This window comes from Microcebus murinus, chromosome 16, assembly GCF_040939455.1.
Source record: "Microcebus murinus isolate Inina chromosome 16, M.murinus_Inina_mat1.0, whole genome shotgun sequence".
Taxonomy (NCBI): Eukaryota; Metazoa; Chordata; class Mammalia; order Primates; family Cheirogaleidae; genus Microcebus; species Microcebus murinus.
In genome coordinates, this window is record NC_134119.1 from 63,287,588 (window position 1) to 63,306,570 (window position 18,983).

The window sequence follows — 18,983 nt, forward strand, 5'->3', positions numbered from 1 at the left end:
CTCTTTGCTGGGAGACAGGAGGCAGGAGTTGGGATTCGGGATGGGGTGGACCACACACAGGGGAGGGTGACATCCAGGAGGGCCTGCCCAGCCCACAGAGCACTCAGCTGTCCTCAGACCCCCCCCAGGGCACCAGGGACAGCTCCCAGCCTTTGCAGGCCCTTCCCCCCACCACCCCGTGAATTCACACTGGGTCTCAGGGGCACAGAAGAGGGGACCATCCGATGTCCACACGCAGATGGACGAGGACGGAGCACCCACGGGCAGTCAGCTCAGGTGCGACATTCTCACCAACAAGCCGGTCAGCGCCCTGAAGCCCAGGGTCACCGTTCCTGAAGATGTTCCGCTGTTGCCGAGTGTCGTTTGTCATGAGCTGAGGGGTAAGAAATACAACTGCGACATCTCACGTCATGATTCCGCTCTAACTGACCCTGTATCCACACGCACACATCACCGATTAGACCAGGTGGCGCCTCCTGCTTTCGTTTCCTGTTACTGCTATAACAAATGTCACAAATTTGGTGACATAGAACAACACAAACCAAGGTGCCCGCTTGGCTGTGCTCTTTCAGGGGGCTGCAGGAGAGAGTCCACTGCCTCACCTTTTCCACCTTGGCAAGGTCACCTGCGTCATCGGCTGTGTCCCCTTCTTCCAGCGTCAAAGCCAGCAGCACAGTGTCTTGAGAGCCCTCTGTGCTCTGCTCCCATCCTCCCATCTCCTCCTCCTCCCCTCACCCTCCTGCCTCCCTCTTCATCGGTGATGAAGGGGCCTTGTGATTCTACTGGCGCCACCTGGATAAATGACAATGATCTCCAATCTCCTCATCCTTCCTTTAGTCTGTAGCGTCTCTTTTCCCACGCACGGCTTTGAGAGGCCCGTGCTCTGCCCCCCACTCCTCTCAAGGCCATTTTGTCATCTTCGTTCAGTGCAAACTGCACGCGAGCCCCTGGATGGGGTGGCCCTGCCTGTGCTGTCAGTTCCCGCAGTGACACCCACAGCAGCCGCCGGTCCCGAGACAGAGGTCTCTCCACGCCCCCAGGACCTCTCCAACCTCTCCTTGGTGACATGCTCAGTTCAGCACGAAAGACAGCAGACACAACCGAAAGATCGCAGCTCCCAAGCCTTTCAATAGTTCACGGTCATCACCGTGAACCGTCACCTCCTCCTCCTGGCCATCAGCACCTCGGACAGTGACTCAGGGAAGCTTCTTCCCAGGAGGGGCACCAGGGAGCTCACGGGTTGGGAGGGACTGTGGGGAAGGCCCCCTGTCTAGCCTACATGACAAAGAGGCATGGAGAAAGTTATTACAGGGGTAATCTGATTCTTCTCTGATTTCTGTATTGCGAGCCATCTGCACATGTCTGGACATTGGGGTTGATGACACATCCATCGCCAGTCCCTGCAGGGCTGATTTCTGCACCCGGAGTGTGACCTTGGCGAGGCTGGCAGCCCATGCTGGCCTCATGGCGAGTCTCACTAGCCCAGACACTCAGGCCACTGTCTCTGCCTACGACACACTGGGGACATTCCATGATTAATTTCTGAGCCCCCGAGCCTGACCTTGGAACCTCACCCATCACCCAGCCTGGAGCAGCCTCTGAACACAGCGTCCTGCTCCCCGACCCCAGCTGAGCGTCTTTTCATGTGTTCGTTGACTATTTGTATATCTTCTCCAGAGAAGTGCCTATTTGCCTATTTTTAGTGAGCCTGGTGAGGCTCACTGGACACTTGCCTTGGGTGAGGGTGTCAGGACTGGGTGGTTGTCATTGTTCTGAAGCTTGCATGACATGGACACAGGTGTCCAGGGACCCCGAGCACAAGGCCCTGGTGAGGGGAGGGTCGGATGGGGCTGAGCAGGTTCACGTGGGCAGAGTGGGAAGGACTCCTGGGGAGACAGAGCCTCAACCCCACCCGTCAGAGCTGTGGCTGTGTCCAGGAGAAATGACAAGGGTGACCCGGGACAGAGACACTGAGTGTGAGGACAGGGCCCAGAGGACCCTGGTGGCTGCTCAGATGCGGGATGTTAGGAGCGATCTGTTCCAGTCCAAGGCACAGAAGCCCCCAGTGTTCAGCGTTTCCCTGCTGACCCTTACACTGGGCATCCTGGGTGGTGTGATTGTCACAGGACCAGAAGGGACCAAAAAACACACCAGAGTGGCTTTACCAAGACTAGTCATGCAAAATGCTTTTCTCTCATCAATCTTAAATTTGGAAAGGGAAGAGGAGACAACAATTTTTACCATCTGCTTGACTGGAGACCAGAGAAGTAGAAATCGGGAGTCCGACTGGTCAAAAGCTCTTTCCCACTTTGCTGGCTGCATCGGGCCCTGGACACCTGTCACTGCGGCCTCCAGAGAACAGAGCAACGTCGATGACCCTGCTCGCTGTGCCACACTGTGGGGCAAAGGCAAAACTGTTACCAAAAGTTTGGTCCTCGTCCCCAAGGCCAAATCTGTGAGAACGAAGAAGGAGGACAAGTGGTTTGAGGAAAAGGAAAGAGAAGTTTATTAATTTGTCAGTAAATGAGGGAGTCAGTGGACTAGCATCTCAAAGACCACGATCCTGGGTTTAGCAGAAGTACAGGGCTTTTTAAAGCTGCGGGTTTCGGGAGTTGGGCTCAGGTCCATGTGACCAGTGTGGCTTCGGGGTATTGTTGTTTAACTATAACTGGCGGTTTTGGTCAACCTTATCTCTGACGACGATGATCTCATGACCCTTGTCTGGACAATTATGTTCAGCCATCTCCTGTGATTCAAGATACTTAGAAATCAAATAGCTAAAAATATTTTTCTGGCCTCCAGAAGGAATGCAGGTTTTAATTCCCAAAATGTGTGGCAGTTTTAAAGAGACTGCTCGTAAAACATTTCATTGCCCTTTTTTAGACCTTTACCTCTGTTACAAACCTTCCCCTTCACCCTTGGAAGACTCGCTAAAAAAATCAACACACAATAAAGCAGATTAATAGGAGAAAAATTAGAACATTTATTTAATGTGTATACATAGGAACCCCCCGGAAAAATGAGAATTCAGCTCCCCAAAAGGGTTCAGAAGTTTACATGCCTTTCTGGTTGAGGAAAAAAATGCAAGTTTATCATCACATCATGGGAACACCTCACCAATGCACTTCCCTTCTGACTGAGCAGCCCACTTCGGGGAATTGCAAACAAGATGACTCCAGCACATGACCAGTTACTGCAGGGCTGGTACAGGCCAAAGACTGGGAATGACCCAGACGTTCATCCATAGGGGGGCGGGTGAGAAGCGGCGATCCATACCCTGGAACACGATGCAGCTGCGAAAAAGAATGAGCAGGACAGCGGCATGGGAAGACTCCCAAGGGGTGTTGCAACAGGAGGGGGACAGGCAGCGGGGCAGCACATGCACATGCGTAGCGGGCTGCTTTTGCATTACAAAGAGGGAAATGGAAAAATAATTCTTAAATGGCCAATAAGCACATGCGGAGATGCTCAACATCACTGATCATTACAGAATGCAAATTAAAACTACAATGAGATGCCACTTCGCACCCATTAGGACAGCTGTTATCAAAAAAACAACAACAGGAAATAACAAGTGTTGGTGAGTAGAAATTGGAACCCTTATGTAGTGTTGATGGGAATATAAAATGGTACAGCCACAATGGTGGTTTCTCAAAATATTGAGCATAGAATTACCATGTGATCCAGCAATTCCACTTCTGGGCATATACCCAAAAGAATGGAGGGCAGGGATTTGAACAGATACTTGTATACCTGGCTCATATCAGCGGTCCTCATAATAGCCAAAATGTGGGAGCAAGCCGAGTGTCCACTGATCATGAGTGGCTAAACAACATGTAGTCTATACGGACGATGGAATATTATTCATCCTTAAAAAGGAAGAAGGAGGCCAGGCGTGGTGGCTCATACCTGTAATCCTAGTACTCTGGGAGGCCGAGGCGGGAGGATTGCTCAAGGTCAGGAGTTTGAAACCAGCCTGAGCAAGAGCGAGACCTCTGTCTCTACTATAAATAAAAAAACAAGGAAATTAATTGGCCAACTAATATGTTTAGAAAAAATTAGCCAGGCATGGTGGCACCTGCCCGTAGTCCCAGCTACTTGGGAGGCTGAGGCAGCAGGATTGCTCGAGCCCAGGAGATTGAAGTTGTTATGAGCTAGGCTGACGCCACGGCACTCACTCTAGCCTGGGCAACAAAGCGAGACTCTGTCTCAAAAAATAAAAAAGAAGAAGGAGGTTCTGACACATGCTCCAACATGGGTGAACCTTGAGGACATTATGCTAAGTGAAATAATGACACATGAAAGGACAGATACGGTATGATTCCATTTATATGAGACGCCCAGAGTAGCCACACCTCATAGACAGAAAGCAGAAAGTAGAAGGGGGTTGCCAGGGGCTGGGCGGTGGGGTGAGGGGATGAGGAGTTAGTGTCTCATGGGTACAGAGCTTCAGGTGGGGGAGATGAAAAGGTTCCGGGGACGGATGGTGGTGACGGTTGCACGACAATCTGAGTATAAATTAATGCCACTGAATGTGTGTATAAAAATAGTTTAAATGGCCGGGCACGGTGGCTCATGCCTGTAATCCTAGCTCTCTGGGAGGCCGAGGCGGGCAGATCATTTGAGTTCAGGAGTTCGAAACCAACCTGAGCAAGAGCGAGACCCCGTCTCTACTATAAATAGAAAGAAATTAATTGGCCAACTAATATATATACAAAAAAATTAGCCGGGCAAGGTGGCGCATGCCTGTAGTCCCAGCTACTCGGGAGGCTGAGGCAGGAGGATCGCTTGAGCCCAGGAGTTTGAGGTTGCTGTGAGCTAGGCTGACGCCACGGCACTCACTCTAGCCTGGGCAACAAAAGTGAGACTCTGTCTCAAAAAATATATATATATAGTTTAAATGGTAAATTGTATGCTATATGTATTTTACCACAATTCTCAATAATTCTTATTTGATTTGCAGAAAGAAGCTGTAGGAAGCTTTGAGGTCGCTAATGGTACAGCTCACCACTGGGGCTGGCACGGGGCTAGGACCTCGGTGGAATGGGACACAGGCTTTTCATGTCTGTACCCATATACAGATACCCACGGAAATAAATTTCTGAGCCATGTAAATGTAATACCTATTCAAAAGATTAAAAAGGCAAAGTTTCCATATCTGAAGGATGGGGGTGGGTGGGGCCACTGCTGAGGACAACAGAGGACAAATCTCAGGAAGCCTTACATGTCACTCGGAGCTCGGAGCGGGTCCCGTGGACTTGGGGACTCTGGAAAGGTGAGCAGGGAGGGCCATGGCACGGGGGCCTGAGAAAGATCAGCTCGGCCACAGGGACAAGAGTGGACTGGCTGCTGGTGGCCCCTCTGGGGACAGGGAGACCTGGGGAACCACTGCATAAATTCAAGGAAGGGTGGACGGTGGCCTGAACTTAGGTGGTGGCCACAGGGTGGGGAGGAAGGGACACAGTAAAGAGAGACTTAGGACACACAAGGGACAGGGATGAGCGATCACTGGATATGAAGAGCAAGAAAAACGAGAGCATGGAGAACGTCTACTGAGCATCCATCCAGTTGAGGTGACGAGTGCCCAGGGGTCCCCTTATCTAAGAGGAGGAGACAGCCGAGCTCACTCCAGCTAGCTGAAGGACGAAAGGAATTGATTAAAGGGCCCTGTTGGAAAATCACCGAGCTCCGGGGGCACCAAAGCAGCCCAAGCCACAGGCACAGGGCAGCTCTGGTCAAGACCTTCTGGCCCCACTGCTGGGCGCAGGAACCACAATGCACGCTGCACTGCTGAGGCTGGCCCGGGGGTCCAGAAGCTTCTGCACCACCACCTTACGATCCTGAGGCTTGTGCGGGAGCACCTGATGCGGAAAGCTTGAGTCACGTGGCAGTGTCATCCCTGGAAGGAGTGCCAGGAAAATGGTTTCTGCCTTGGAAAGGCAGGACAGTCCCCAAATACAGCAAAGGCATTTAAAGTACGCTCGTTAGGCAGCCAGAACACAGAAGGGGAGTGACACAGCTGGGAAAGTTTAGGAACCGTGAGAGGAAAGGGTCCGAGAGGGTCCCTGGGGAATAGCCTTATTTAAAAGCTGGGGGCAGCAGCTTAAAAAGCAGAAGAAGTGGCATGGTGGGCGAGTTCTTCGAAATTCACAGGGTAGGAGGTGTTGGGAAAATATAATTAAAAACAAAGTCTCCTCTCAACCCAGAAAACACATAGATAGAAGGAAAAGGAAACAGTTTTATTATTGGATAAGCATTAAACCAGAATCCCAGGCAACCTGTTGCAAGATCACAAAGAGAAAGAAATCCCACTCTTGCATCTAGCCAAAGGTACGCAGCCTGTTACACCTGTGTTTTCTAGGTTAACAGTAACTAGTCCGTGGGGAAGAGGACTTGACAGTTCTGTTCGTCACACACAGTTCATCCTACATTTGCCTGGTAACTGGGTTGACGATCTGTGTTAGTTAATTGGCTTTAGCTGCAGGAAAAGTAACCTCACATCTTTATGACAGGTGGTAATTTTGCAACTTGGAGAGAGGGGCCATGGAAGTCAGGCCCCGACCTTCTCATGGAAATGGGGGCGCTGAGTGCCTTTCAAAGAGATGGTTCCCAGGCACCGATTGCGAGAAGGTGTTTGGGGTCAGAATCAGGGCTGAGGGTGTGGTCAGAGTTAAGGATCAGCCTGTTTGGGGGATCAGTTTAGAAGTTCCTGTCCGGAGAAGAGAAGCCGATCTTTACCTGCGAGACACACCCCGCTGCTCACTCTCTCTCTCTCTCTAATGCTTTTCTCTCCACCTCTATTCACTAGCTAATATTTTTTTGCATCCATTTTTCGTTTCTCTCTCTCACTCTTGAGAAAGGCAGTTCTGGATTGCAAAGCAGGTAAGAGGCTTATTTGGGTTTCAAAAATACAAAAGGCAGAGAAAGAATTTTCAATTGCACTTTTTCTAAAGAAAAATGCTCTGAAAGCTCTTTTGCACCATGGAAAAATACGTTTTAAAAATTTGTATTTACCTTCTCAGAGATTATTCAGGAGAAGTGACGAATGGTGTCAAATGCCACAAAACAAGCCTCGGGAGTGCCTGAAAGGTCTAGCAATAAAGGTGGACGCTGGTGATCTTGGTGAAAGCCATTTCAGAGAAAGGGGAAGATGGAAAGTGGATGTGGAATGATTGTGAGGTGACTAAGTGGAAACAAAGAAATGTATCTGGGCCGGGCGTGGTGGCTCACGCCTGTAATCCTAGCACTCTGGGAGGCCGAGGCGGGTGGATTGCTCAAGGTCAGGAGTTCGAAACCAGCCTGAGCAAGAGCGAGACCCTGCCTCTACTAAAAATAGAAAGAAATTAATTGACCAACTAAAAATATACATACAAAAAATTAGCCGGGCATGGTGGTGCATGCCTGTAGTCCCAGCTACTCGGGAGGCTGAGGCAGGAGGATCGCTTGAGCCCAGGAGATTGAGGTTGCTGTGAGCGAGGCTGATGCCACGGCACTCACTCTAGCCTGGACAACAAAGTGAGACTCTGTCTCTAAAAAAATTAAAAATTAAAAATTAATTAATTAATTAATTTAAAAAAAGAAATGTATTCGGATAGTTGAAAGTTGAAGATGCTTGACTGAGAAGGGAAGAGGCAGTGGAAGGAAAGGAAATCCAAGGAAGGAAATTTTTTTTCCCATAAGTGGCCTCAGAGGATGTGTAGGATGAAGGGACGGAGCCAATGGAGAGGGGGACATTGAAGGCTGTCGGGGCACAGGCTGCCCCACACTCTCTGTTACCATGAGAAGTGTCGTCTCTTGGGGCAGATGGTGGCTTGGGGATTGATGACTTCAGGATCTCGAACGTTCAAGTGTGTAGAACAAAGACGAGTCGGGCTTTAGGGTTGAGGCTGTGGCCAGTGAGGACCAGGCTCTGGTTGTGAGAAGGCATTTGCAGTCAGAACCAGGGCTGAGCGTGTGGTCGGAGTTAAGGATCAGCCTGTTTCTGGGATCAGTTTGGAGGTCCCCATCCAGAGAAGAGAGGCCGATCTTTAGTTATGACAGACCCCACTGCTTACTCTGTCTCTCTCTACTGCTTTTCTCTCCAACTCCATTCTCTCACTAATATATTTTTTTTTTTTTGAGACAGAGTCTCGCTTTGTTGTCCAGGCTAGAGTGAGTGCCATAGCATCAGCCTAGCTCACAGCAACCTCAGACTCCTGGACTCAAGCAATCCTCCTGCCTCAGCCTCCCGAGTAGCTGGGACTACAGGCATGCGACACCATGACCGGCTAATTTTTTTTTTCTATATATATTAGTTGGCCAATTAATTTGTTTCTATCACGTCCGGCTCTCACTAATATTTTTGCATGAATTTTTTTGTTTCTCCCTCCCACTCTTTCTCTTTTCTCCTCTCTCTTTTTCTTAACACCTTTCTTCTCCCCTTTGTGAGTCATGCTAATAGACTTTACACACCTTTTAAAGTTGGTTACTTTGTTAGCAGAGATTGACTTTAGACCCGACATGAATAAGTAAGAAATTAAATGAGTGTAAGCTGGTTCATGTCTCTGCAAATAAACAAATAAACTCTGCATTCCAATGCTTTCTTCTTCTGTAGCCCACAGTTGAGATATATATATATATATACACATATTTGATATATATATTTGACATATATATTTGAGATATATATATACATATTTCTTTGCAGTCACTTGCAATAGATTTTTAAAATCTTGTAACCTGATTACACAAATACAATGGGGCAAAACCCTTTCTTCCTGTAAGAGGAAATCAGACTTGACTAATCTGATGCTGGCTCTAAAGAAGTAAGATCAGGTGTTGAAAAATGTAGGTATGTTAAAGATCAAAGGGACAGTAACAAAAGGCCCTGCAGGGACTAGCCACATATTGTAAAAGGGAAAAACCATTTAAACCACGATAGAATTACAGTGGAAATTAACCACATCCCTTCTCACCAAAATCGCCCAGTTGGAATTATAAAATACTCTCCTAACAAACTCCTGGGTGGGCACTTGTAGAACATAATGAAGGTAACAGCATCTGTTTCTAACCTGGAGTATCATTTTTTGTTTGTTTGTTTGAGACAGAGTCTCGCTTTGTTGCCCAGGCTAGAGCGAGTGCCGTGGCGTCAGCCTAGCTCACAGCAACCTCAAACTCCTGGGCTCAAGGGATCCTCCTGCCTCAGCCTCCCAAGTAGCTGGGACTACAGGCATGCACCACCATGCCCAGCTAATTTTTTCTATATATATTAGTTGGCCAATTAATTTCTTTCTATTTATAGTAGAGACGGGGTCTCGCTCTTGCTCAGGCTGGTTTCGAACTCCTGACCTGGAGCAATCCGCCCGCCTCAGCCTCCCAGAGAGCTAGGATTACAGGCGTGAGCCACGGTGCCCAGCCTGGAGTATCATTTATAGAGGCTTTTGCAAGCCCCGCTAGGAGATTCAGAGCGCAGAACTGCAGCTTCTGGGGCAAACTCCCCACCTTTCGGAAAGCAAGAGCGGAATCTGAATGCCCGACCACGGGGCACCGAGGTAGGTTGACTACACAGGACACGTCCTGTCGTGGAGGGGACAGAGCTTTATCCTCACAGGGACAGACACATACTGTGGGTTCCAGTTGCCCTGCCCCTGTATTCAGTGCTTCTGTGAACACCACCGTTCTGGGACCGAGATGACTTTTCTGGTGCCACGGTAGCCCACGCGGCATTGCTTCCAACTAAGCGGTGCATTTTAAGGCAGTGGAAGTGGGGTAATTAATTCACACCATGGAACCCACCGACATTCCCATGTGCCTTGGTACGTGGAGACGCCTGGCTTCTCGGGATGGTGGAAAGGCCCACGAGTGGCTTCCCAGGGCCCCAGGGGACAGATCGTACCCTGCCTGACATCCAACAGGAACTGCCATGCATCTTAAACCAAGGGCCAGTCTCCTGTGCCACCTTCTCCATGGCCAGATGCACAGATCCAGGGCATAAAGGAAGAACAAGGGACTGTCCCTTCCACCTGCTGCACCTGCCTACCCACTGAAAGAATGTTTGCTCCTTGTCCCTGTGACCTTGGGCTGGTTGGGTGAAGAGTCCTTCATAGCTCTGCCCAGCGAAGGCCATGACTGCCACTCACCATTGTGTGCTCCCCGTGCGGCCAAAACAACAGGCAAAGAAGGGGGTCACCCTGTGGGCTGCGGTGACTGAACCTGGTTACCGGAGGGCAGTTGGGTTGCTGGACAAAGAGACTAGGTTTGGGCCGGGCGCGGTGGCTCACATCTGTAATCCTAGCTCTCTGGGAGGCCGAGGTGGGTGGATGGCTCAAGGTCAGGAGTTCGAGGCCAGCCTGAGCAAGAGCAAGGCCCCGTCTCTACTAAAAATAGAAAGAAATTAATTGGCCATTAATATATATATAGAGAAAAAATTAGCCGGGCATGGTGGCACACGCCTGTAATCCTAGCACTCTGGGAGGCCGAGACAGGTAGATCGTTTGAGCTCAGGAGTTCGAGACCAGCCTGAGCAAGACTGAGACCCCATATCTACTAAAAAAAATAGAAAGAAATTAGTTGGACAACTAGAAATATATAGAAAAAAGTTAGCCAGGCGTGGTGGCACATGCCTGTAGTCCCAGCTACTCGGGAGGCTGAGGCAGGAGGATAGCTCGAGCCCAGGAGTTTGAGGTTGCTGTGAGCTAGGCTGACGCCACGGCACTCTAGCCCGGGCAACAGAGTGAGACTCTGTCTCAAAAAAAGAGACTAGGTTTGGACTGAGGCGACTCGTTGGGGTACTCCTTCCTTGGCCAGGGCCCTGTCCCGTGGAAAACTACAGAAACCCAACACAGACGAGACCTTCCAAGCCTGGCTCCCTGTGAGAATGGAGATTTGGCCTCACGACAGGCCCCGGACACCGTCCAAACGCGGTGTTGGAGGTGGCGGGGAACACGGGGGTTGCAGCTCCACACCCTGGACCTCAGCAGCTCTGTTTGAAGTCATCTCCTCCCTCTTCTTCCTCTCGCTGTGTGGGAACTGGTGGTGCGACACGGCGCGGGGAGGACTTCTCTGTCCTCATCGCAGAGTTAGTGATTGAATGGCGGGTGGGAATTGTGTGCCTTCTGTACCGAGGACTCTGATTCCCACCTGCACGAGGGAAGAGGGTGGGTGCCGAGGGGACAGGGCTGACCTGTGCTGGACACTTTCTGTTTCCTTCTGCGGATGCCCCTCCTGCCCCCTCCGCCTGCTCTACACGGTGGGTGCAGGTGCGTGGGGTTGGGTCAATGGCGGCTCCTGCTTCCGGCTGCCAGCTGGGTCCAGCCAGTGGGAGCCCCAACAGGAGACCGAGGGAGGACACTGGGTGAGGCTGGAATATCACTTCCCTGCTCCCTCCCCCCTCAGGCTGGACGCATTTTTCAGCCTGAGATCAGAGCGCCTGTGCCTGTCGGGCAACCCTCTCCAGGCTGGGTTGACTCTCTCTCTCTCATCTCACTTTTTTTCTGACTCTCTCTCTCTTTCTCTCTCTCTCTTTCTCTGTCTCTCTTTTGTTCTGTCTGTCTCTTGTCATCACCTCTCTCTCTTTCTTTCTATTTCCTTCTAACTCTCCATCTCTCCCAACCTTTCCGTGTTACAAGAATATGGTAAGAGAAACCCAAAGACATCACCATCAGGAAACTTCTCTACCCCTTATGTTTCTGAAAACATGCACATGCCTTTGTCCATTATCACTTTTTTTGCTTTTGTTTTACTGATAGAAAATATTTTACATATTTATGGGGTCGTTACATGGTTGTTACACATGGTTGTTCCATGCATAGAATGCATAATGATCAAGTCAACGTATTTGGGGTATCGATCACCCCAATAAACAAATATGTATCATTTCTATGTGTTGGTAACATTTCAAGTCCTCTCTTTGAGCAATTTGAAATATACAATGCTTTGTTGCTAACTATAGCCATCCTACTCTGCTACGTAGTATTCTTTCATCTAACTGTGTGTTTGTATCCACTAACCAACCTATCTATGGCGCCCCTCCTACTCACACACCCTTCCCACACTTTGGTATGTATCATTCTACTCTTCATCTCTTTGAGATCAATTTTATAAGCTCCCACATATCCGTTAAAACATGCAATATTTGTCTTTCTATGCCTGGGTTATTTCACTTAACATAATGACCCCCAGTTCCATCCATGTTGTTGCACATGACATGCTTTCATTCTTTTTTATGGCTGAATAGTATTCCAAAGAGAATGTGGTTCTCTTTATCCATTCAACCATTGGTGGACACTTAGGCTGTTCTATATCTTCGCTATTATGAATTGTGGTGTGATAAACATGTGAGTGCAGGTATTGCTATGATATACAGATTTCTTTTCCTTTGGATAAATACCCAGTAGTGAGATTGCTAGATTACATAAAAGTCCTATTTCTAGTTTTTTGAAAAATCTCAATACTGTTTTCCATAGTGGTTGTACTAATTTACATTCCCACCAGCAGTGTGTAAGGGTTCCCTTTTCTCTGCACTCTTGTCAACATCTGTTGTTTTTTGTCTTTTCAATAATACATTCTGACTGGGGTAAAATGATATCTCAGTGTGGTTTTAATTTCCATTTCCATGATGATTAGACATGTTGGGCTTTTTGTATATCTTGTATATCTTCTCTTGAGAATTGTCTATTCATATCCTTTGTCCACTTTTTGATAGGATTCTTTTTTATCATTAAGTTGTTTGAGTTCCTTGTATATTCTGGATATTAGTTACTTGTCAGATGAATTGTTTGCAAGTATTTTCTTCCATTCAACAAGTTTTCTCTTCACTCTGTTGATAGTTTCCTTAGCTGTGCAGAAGCTTCTTGTAAGGTTTCATATAGTTCTAGTTGTCTATTTTTGTTATAGTTCTATAGGTCTACAGTGTCTGTGTTTTTGAGGTCTTAGCCATGGCATCTTTGCCTAGATCGATGTCTCGAAGAATTTTTCCTGTGTTTTTTCCTAGTAATTTCATAGTTTCAGGTCTCACCTTTAAGTCTTTAATCCAACTTCAGTTGATTTTTGTATATGGGGAGAAATAGGGGTCCAGTTTCATTTGTCTGTGTGTGGATATCCAATTTTCCCAGTTTGGGGACATTTCCTCCCAATTTTGAAGAGCATGTTCCTTCCCAAATTATGTTCTTGGTGCCTTTAATGAAAATCAGTTGGCTATAAATACATGGACTTATTTCTGTACTCTCTGTTCTGTTTTTTCTTGAGAGAGGGTCTTGCTCTGTTGTCCAGGCTGGTCTCGAATTTCTGGCCTCAAGTGATCCTCCTGCTTTGGCCTCCCAAAGTGCTGGGATTACAAGCTTGAGCCACCACCTGTAATCCTGCGCCAGCATTCCATGACATTCACTGCAATCAAAACAGTGAGCCTGTCCATCACACCAGAGAGTTTCCTCGTGCACCTTGGCAATCTCTCCCTCTCATGTACCACCCATCCCCACAGTCCACGGGGAATCATTCATCCTGTTTCTGTCACCAGAAAGTAACTTGCATTTTCTAGAATTTTATATAAATGGAATCATGTAGTGTGTTCTCTTTTTTGTTGGGCTTCTTTCATTCAGCTTATTATTTTTTAGTGTAGGTAAAATTCACATAACATAAAATGAACCTCTTTTTTTTTTGTTTTGGAGACAGAGTCTCACTTTATCACCTGGCTACAGTGACATCATCACAGCTCACTGCAGCCTCAAATTCCTGGGCTCAAGTGATCTTCCTGCCTTGACCTCTGAGGAGCTGGGACTACAGGTGCGGGCCAGTACGCCCGGCTAATTTTTCTATCGTTTTTTTATAAAGATGGTCTCGCTATTGCTCAGGCTGGTCTCAAACTCCTGACCTCAAGCGATCCTCCTGCCTTGGCTTCCCAGAGTGCTAGGATTATAGGCGTGTGCCACCCCGTCCAGCCCCAAGGGTGACAATGAATAATTTTTCTTTGCTGGAGAACACTGAGTACCTGGCAGGGGAGGAGGATGGAAATGAACCATTCAGATGACTCTTGAGCCTCTTGGGAGACAGTGCAGCTTATCTCCCAGGGCCTGGGCTCCATTTCCGGGCTTGGTAACTCAAGCTTCACTTCTCCTTCTAAGGCTCAGTTCCCCTCTCCTTGAAGTGGATGAATGGAACCAGCTCTGGGGGCTGGGTGGGAGGCTTCGAGTAACGCGCAGAGCTGGGCAGGGGGAGAAGCTGCGCAAAGCATCCTCCAACTGGCTTTGTTTGCCAAAGAGGACTTTCAGGAAGTAGTGCAGGCACCATGATTGCAAGGATGCAGAAGGATCTCGGGGTGGGGAATAGGATGCTCACGAGGCCTCCACAGATCACCCCACACCTTACTTGTTAATTAGCTAAAAATCTGACAAACAGGCATTTAAAGACCTCCTCTACGTTAACCATGTAGAAGATTGCCAAAAGCTATTAGAAATTACTCTCATCATAAAGAAACAGTCAGACATAGCCAGGTTGCAGAAGACTCCATGAAGCAATTGGAATGTGGCTTTCAGTGACATTCCAGAAAACGGAAGGCAGGAAACACTCCCAGATTAAAGAAGATTCCAGAGACGAGAGAGTCCAGGGCATCCAGTGCTTGACCCTGGACGTCCCCGAGCCAGGAAAGCAAAAACGCTCTGAAGGATGTTACTGGGAGAACAGAGGAAATTGAAAGTGGGGTATTAGACAGTGTTGCATCAGTGTGAATTACTCAAGCATGCTAATGGTCTTGCAGCTATGTAGGACAAAGTGCTTCTTCTTAAGAAGGTTCTTGCTGAAGCACTTAGCAGTGACAGTCACAATGTCTACAACTTCTTTTTAAGTTTTTTTTTTTTTTTTTTTTTTTTGAGACAGAGTCTCACTTTGTCGCCCAGGCTAGAGTGAGTGCCGTGGCATCAGCCTAGCTCACAGCAACCTCAAACTCCTGGGCTCAAGCAATCCTTCTGCCTCAGCCTCCCGAGTAGCTGGGACTACAGGCATGCGCCACCATGCCTGGCTAATTTTTTTTCTATATATATTAGTTGGCCAATTAATTTCTTTCTATTTATAGTAGAGACGGGGTCTCGCTCTTCCTCAGGGTGGTTTCGAACTCCTGACCTCGAGCAATCCGCTCGCCTCAGCCTCCCAGAGTGCTAGGATTACAGGCGTGAGCCACCGCGCCCGGCTTTTTAAGTTTTAAGAATATTTTCAAAGCATGTGCTACGTGTGTATAAACAAATTCAGCAAAATGTTAACAATTGGTGAACCCAGGTGCATGGAATACGGGTGGTCATTGCCCTATCCTTGCAGCTTTTCTGTTAGGTTTGAAATGTTTCAAAATGAAATCATTAGGGAAGAAAAAGAAACAGAAAGACCTCGGACCACTTTGAAGACAGGTGGGATAGAAGGTTCTTAACCCTCCCTACCCGTCCTGCGTGGGACAGAAATCAGGAATTAGCCATGGAGAGACCCACGGGACAGTCCCAGCCCCGGATGACTGCCGCAGAGACAGAGAGAGGTGGGAGAAGGGGAAACCCAGAGGGGAAATATTTGATTTCACATCATTAAGGAAGTTTGCTTTCTTCCTTAAGTGTGCTTTCTGGAGGATTTATCTCCATGGAGAAAGTATTTACCCTCACGAAGGAGTGTTTATCTGCATGGAGAAAGGCCCACCCACATGCTAAAGGGTCTGGCTCTGTCCTCTCTTGGTAAACATCCAGAACAAATTCTGGCATGATCTGGGCTGCCCACAGGTGGGGAACCCACGGGCCCATCAAGAAGGAGAAAGAATGAGTCAGCGAAACTGTGTGCTAAGGGACCAGACCTGATCCTAGCTTGGCCACATGCTGACCCAGAGGCCCTGGGCAAGCCCCTTTCCCTCTCTCAACCTCCACATCCTCTTCTGTAAGATGAAAGGAATCTTTGCAATTATTTCACCCAATAGCAAAACAAAAACAAAACACTACTACAATAAAACGCAGTACTGGGGCCGGGCGCGGTGGCTCACGCCTGTAATCCTAGCACTTTGGGAGGCCGAGGCAGGCGGATCGCTCAAGGTCAGGAGTTCGAAACCAGCCTGAGCGAGACCCCGTCTCTACCAAAAATAGAAAGAAATTAATCGACCAACTAAAAATATATATACAAAAAATCAGCCGGGCATGGTGGCGCATGCCTGTAGTCCCAGCTACTCGGGAGGCTGAGGCAGGAGGATTGCTTGAGCCCAGGAGATTGAGGTTGCTGTGAGCAAGGCTGACACCATGGCACTCACTCTAGCCTGGGCAACAAAGTGAGACTCTGTCTCAAAAAAAAAAAAAAAAAAAAAACCAGTACCGGCAGTGCTATAGGTGGGTGCCTTAGAGCGCTTTACTGTGGCCCTCGCTCTATGGTAGCTTCTGTCGCCGTTAGTGTTATGGAGTTGGTATTTATGCAACTACAAATGCATCCGTGCGTGGTGTAGGGGTTAGGAGCTGGCCCCTGGGATCAAGCCTGTGTCCTGCGCTGCAGGGGATGTGCTGTGTCTCACCCAGGTGCCCTTGGCCAGCTGGTGTTGGCTGACTGGAGAAGTGCCCTTGCGCAGCGGGAGACCCTTGCCGAGGAGGCTGCACCCCAAGCTTCAGACCAAGAAAAGCCAGAAGCTGTGTGTATTAGAAATGCTAGGAACAGATACATCATTAAGCTACAGTTTCACAGTTTAACTTGATAGATGTTTATCTCTCATTTGTACTCAGACATGCAGGGACTCAGGCTAAGGCTGGCTTTGCAGTCTCTGTGTCCCCAGGGCCATCCCGATGCCAGCACCCAGCTGGTACGTGGGGGAGGGAGAAGGCACTGCTGTTTCTTAACCACTCAGGCTCTGGAGTGACCCGAATCACTTCTGCCCATGTTCCATCCGTGGGAACTAGTCCCACGGTCCCCCAGGGGCAGGGGAGTTGGGAAAGGTGGTCCCTAGCTGGGCAGTCACCACCTAGCATGGATCTTTGCTGGACCGAGACTTCTGCCACTTGGTGTGCCCTTGGGCAAGTTATTTAGCTGCTCTGGGACTCAGTTTCTTTACCTAGAAAATTGGACTTTTTTTGTTTTTTTTTTTTGAGTTGGAGTCTTGCTCTTGTTGTCCTGGGCTACAGTGCAGTGGCATCATCACAGCTCACTGCACCCTCCAACTCCTGGGCTCAAGCGATCCTCCGGCCTCAGCCTCCCGAGTAGCTGGAACTACAAATGTGTACCACCATGCCCAGCTAAGTTTTCTATTTTTAGTAGAGACGGGGTCTCGCTCTTGCTCAGATTGGTCTCAAATTCCTGAACTCAAGCGATCCTGTCTCAGCCTCCCAGAGCAGTAGCATTATAGGCGTGAGCTACCGCACACCCGGCCGAAATTGGGCTATTAATAGGATCTCCCTCAGTTGTGGCCATGCTTGAATGAGCACTGGGACCAGGACCTGGAACAGAATAGGGCTCACATGTTAACTATCTTCATCATTTGCTGAGAAGCTACTTAGGGGTGTAATTAGCATAATTAATGCTCTTAATCCTCCCCACACCCCACGAGATGCAGGGGCAAGTGAATGACACAAGGCCACACAGTCTGAGGCAGCAGAGCCAGGCCCGGTGGCACCTGAGTGAAACAGACCAAGGACTGGCAGACTCTTAGCTCAACAGCCCCACCCCCAGCCTTTGCATTTGCCACCTGAAAGCAGGTGGACTCCCAGGAAGGCTGCCTTAATACACTTAGTCCTACATCAGCGGCCCTGCGAGCCTTTTCTGCTCTCATCCCCTGTCACCCCCTGTCACTCTCCCTGTCATCCACTGCAGTCCAGCCACCTGTGCTCTCTCTAATCCTACACAAGCCAAGCTCCATACCACCTCTGGGCCTTTGCACCTGCTCCTCCCTGCCTACAGCGTGCTTTCTGTGAGTCTTTCCAGAGCTGCCTCTGTCTTTTCCCTCTGCCTGGGGCAAAAATGTCACCTCCCTGAGCCCCTTGTAAGCTGAAAAAGCTAGTTCATTTTCTCACTTTCAGGTCACCTAGTTTTCACTCCCTGGCAAGCAAACCAGAACCATCTGGTATTTTCCATGCTCATGTATTTGTTTCAGATCTGTCTGTCTTACTAGGCTGTGAGCTCCTCGAAAAGTAGCAACCCCATTCCTCTTTGTTTCCCTGTATTTCCAGCGACTAGGATGGTGCCTGGCACAACAACGGCCTCCGGGGTATTTGTTGACTAAAACAAGACATTTAATGGAGCACCTATGACCCTATGAGCCCCTTTGCCAATACTTCCTTCACCTCTTCCAGCAGGGACACTGCTTCAGGCCATGCACAAGCCAGAGGGAGCCACTCCCACACAATGTGAATCGCTGGGGAGGGGCCAAGGTTGCCACAGGGCACAACCTGAATTCACTACGGAGATGGCTCTGTTGCCATCTTTCCCTTTCCATTCATTCATTATTCAATCAATAAGCATTTATCAAGCACCCCCTACTATATGCCATGTAGGGGGTGTAGACACAGTAGGAGATCAGACAAACATGTCCCCGCCCGTGTAGCAAAATAACAAACTTGCAAAAAAAGATGGAGTGTATAGAGATGTCAAAAATAAACATAGTTACAAGTTACAAATTCATTTCTCTTTCTCAACGATATGTGCTCTCACCCTCCGTCTTCGGCCTGTCCTCTCTCTGTCACACACACCCCCCTCTTCCCTCTGCAGTCACTGGCAGACACCCCTCATTCCCTCCTGTCTCCCTCCTACCTACCCAGTGTGCTGGAGCTGGTTTGTACGGGCCTGTGAAAGCTGAGGTTGAATAGCTAGGAATTTTCCCAGCTGGGTATTAAACTGCCTATAGCTTCAAATCAGACACGTTGGGAATATTTACACCACAGAAATAGGCCAGCACGACAAGGCAGAAAGGTTTGCTGATGTTTTTCTGAAGAGCTGGCTTTCCAGCCCCCACGGGCCCCACCTGTTTCCAGCAAAGAAAGGTTGCTCTGTCGGGACACACCTTCATTCCTCAGCCC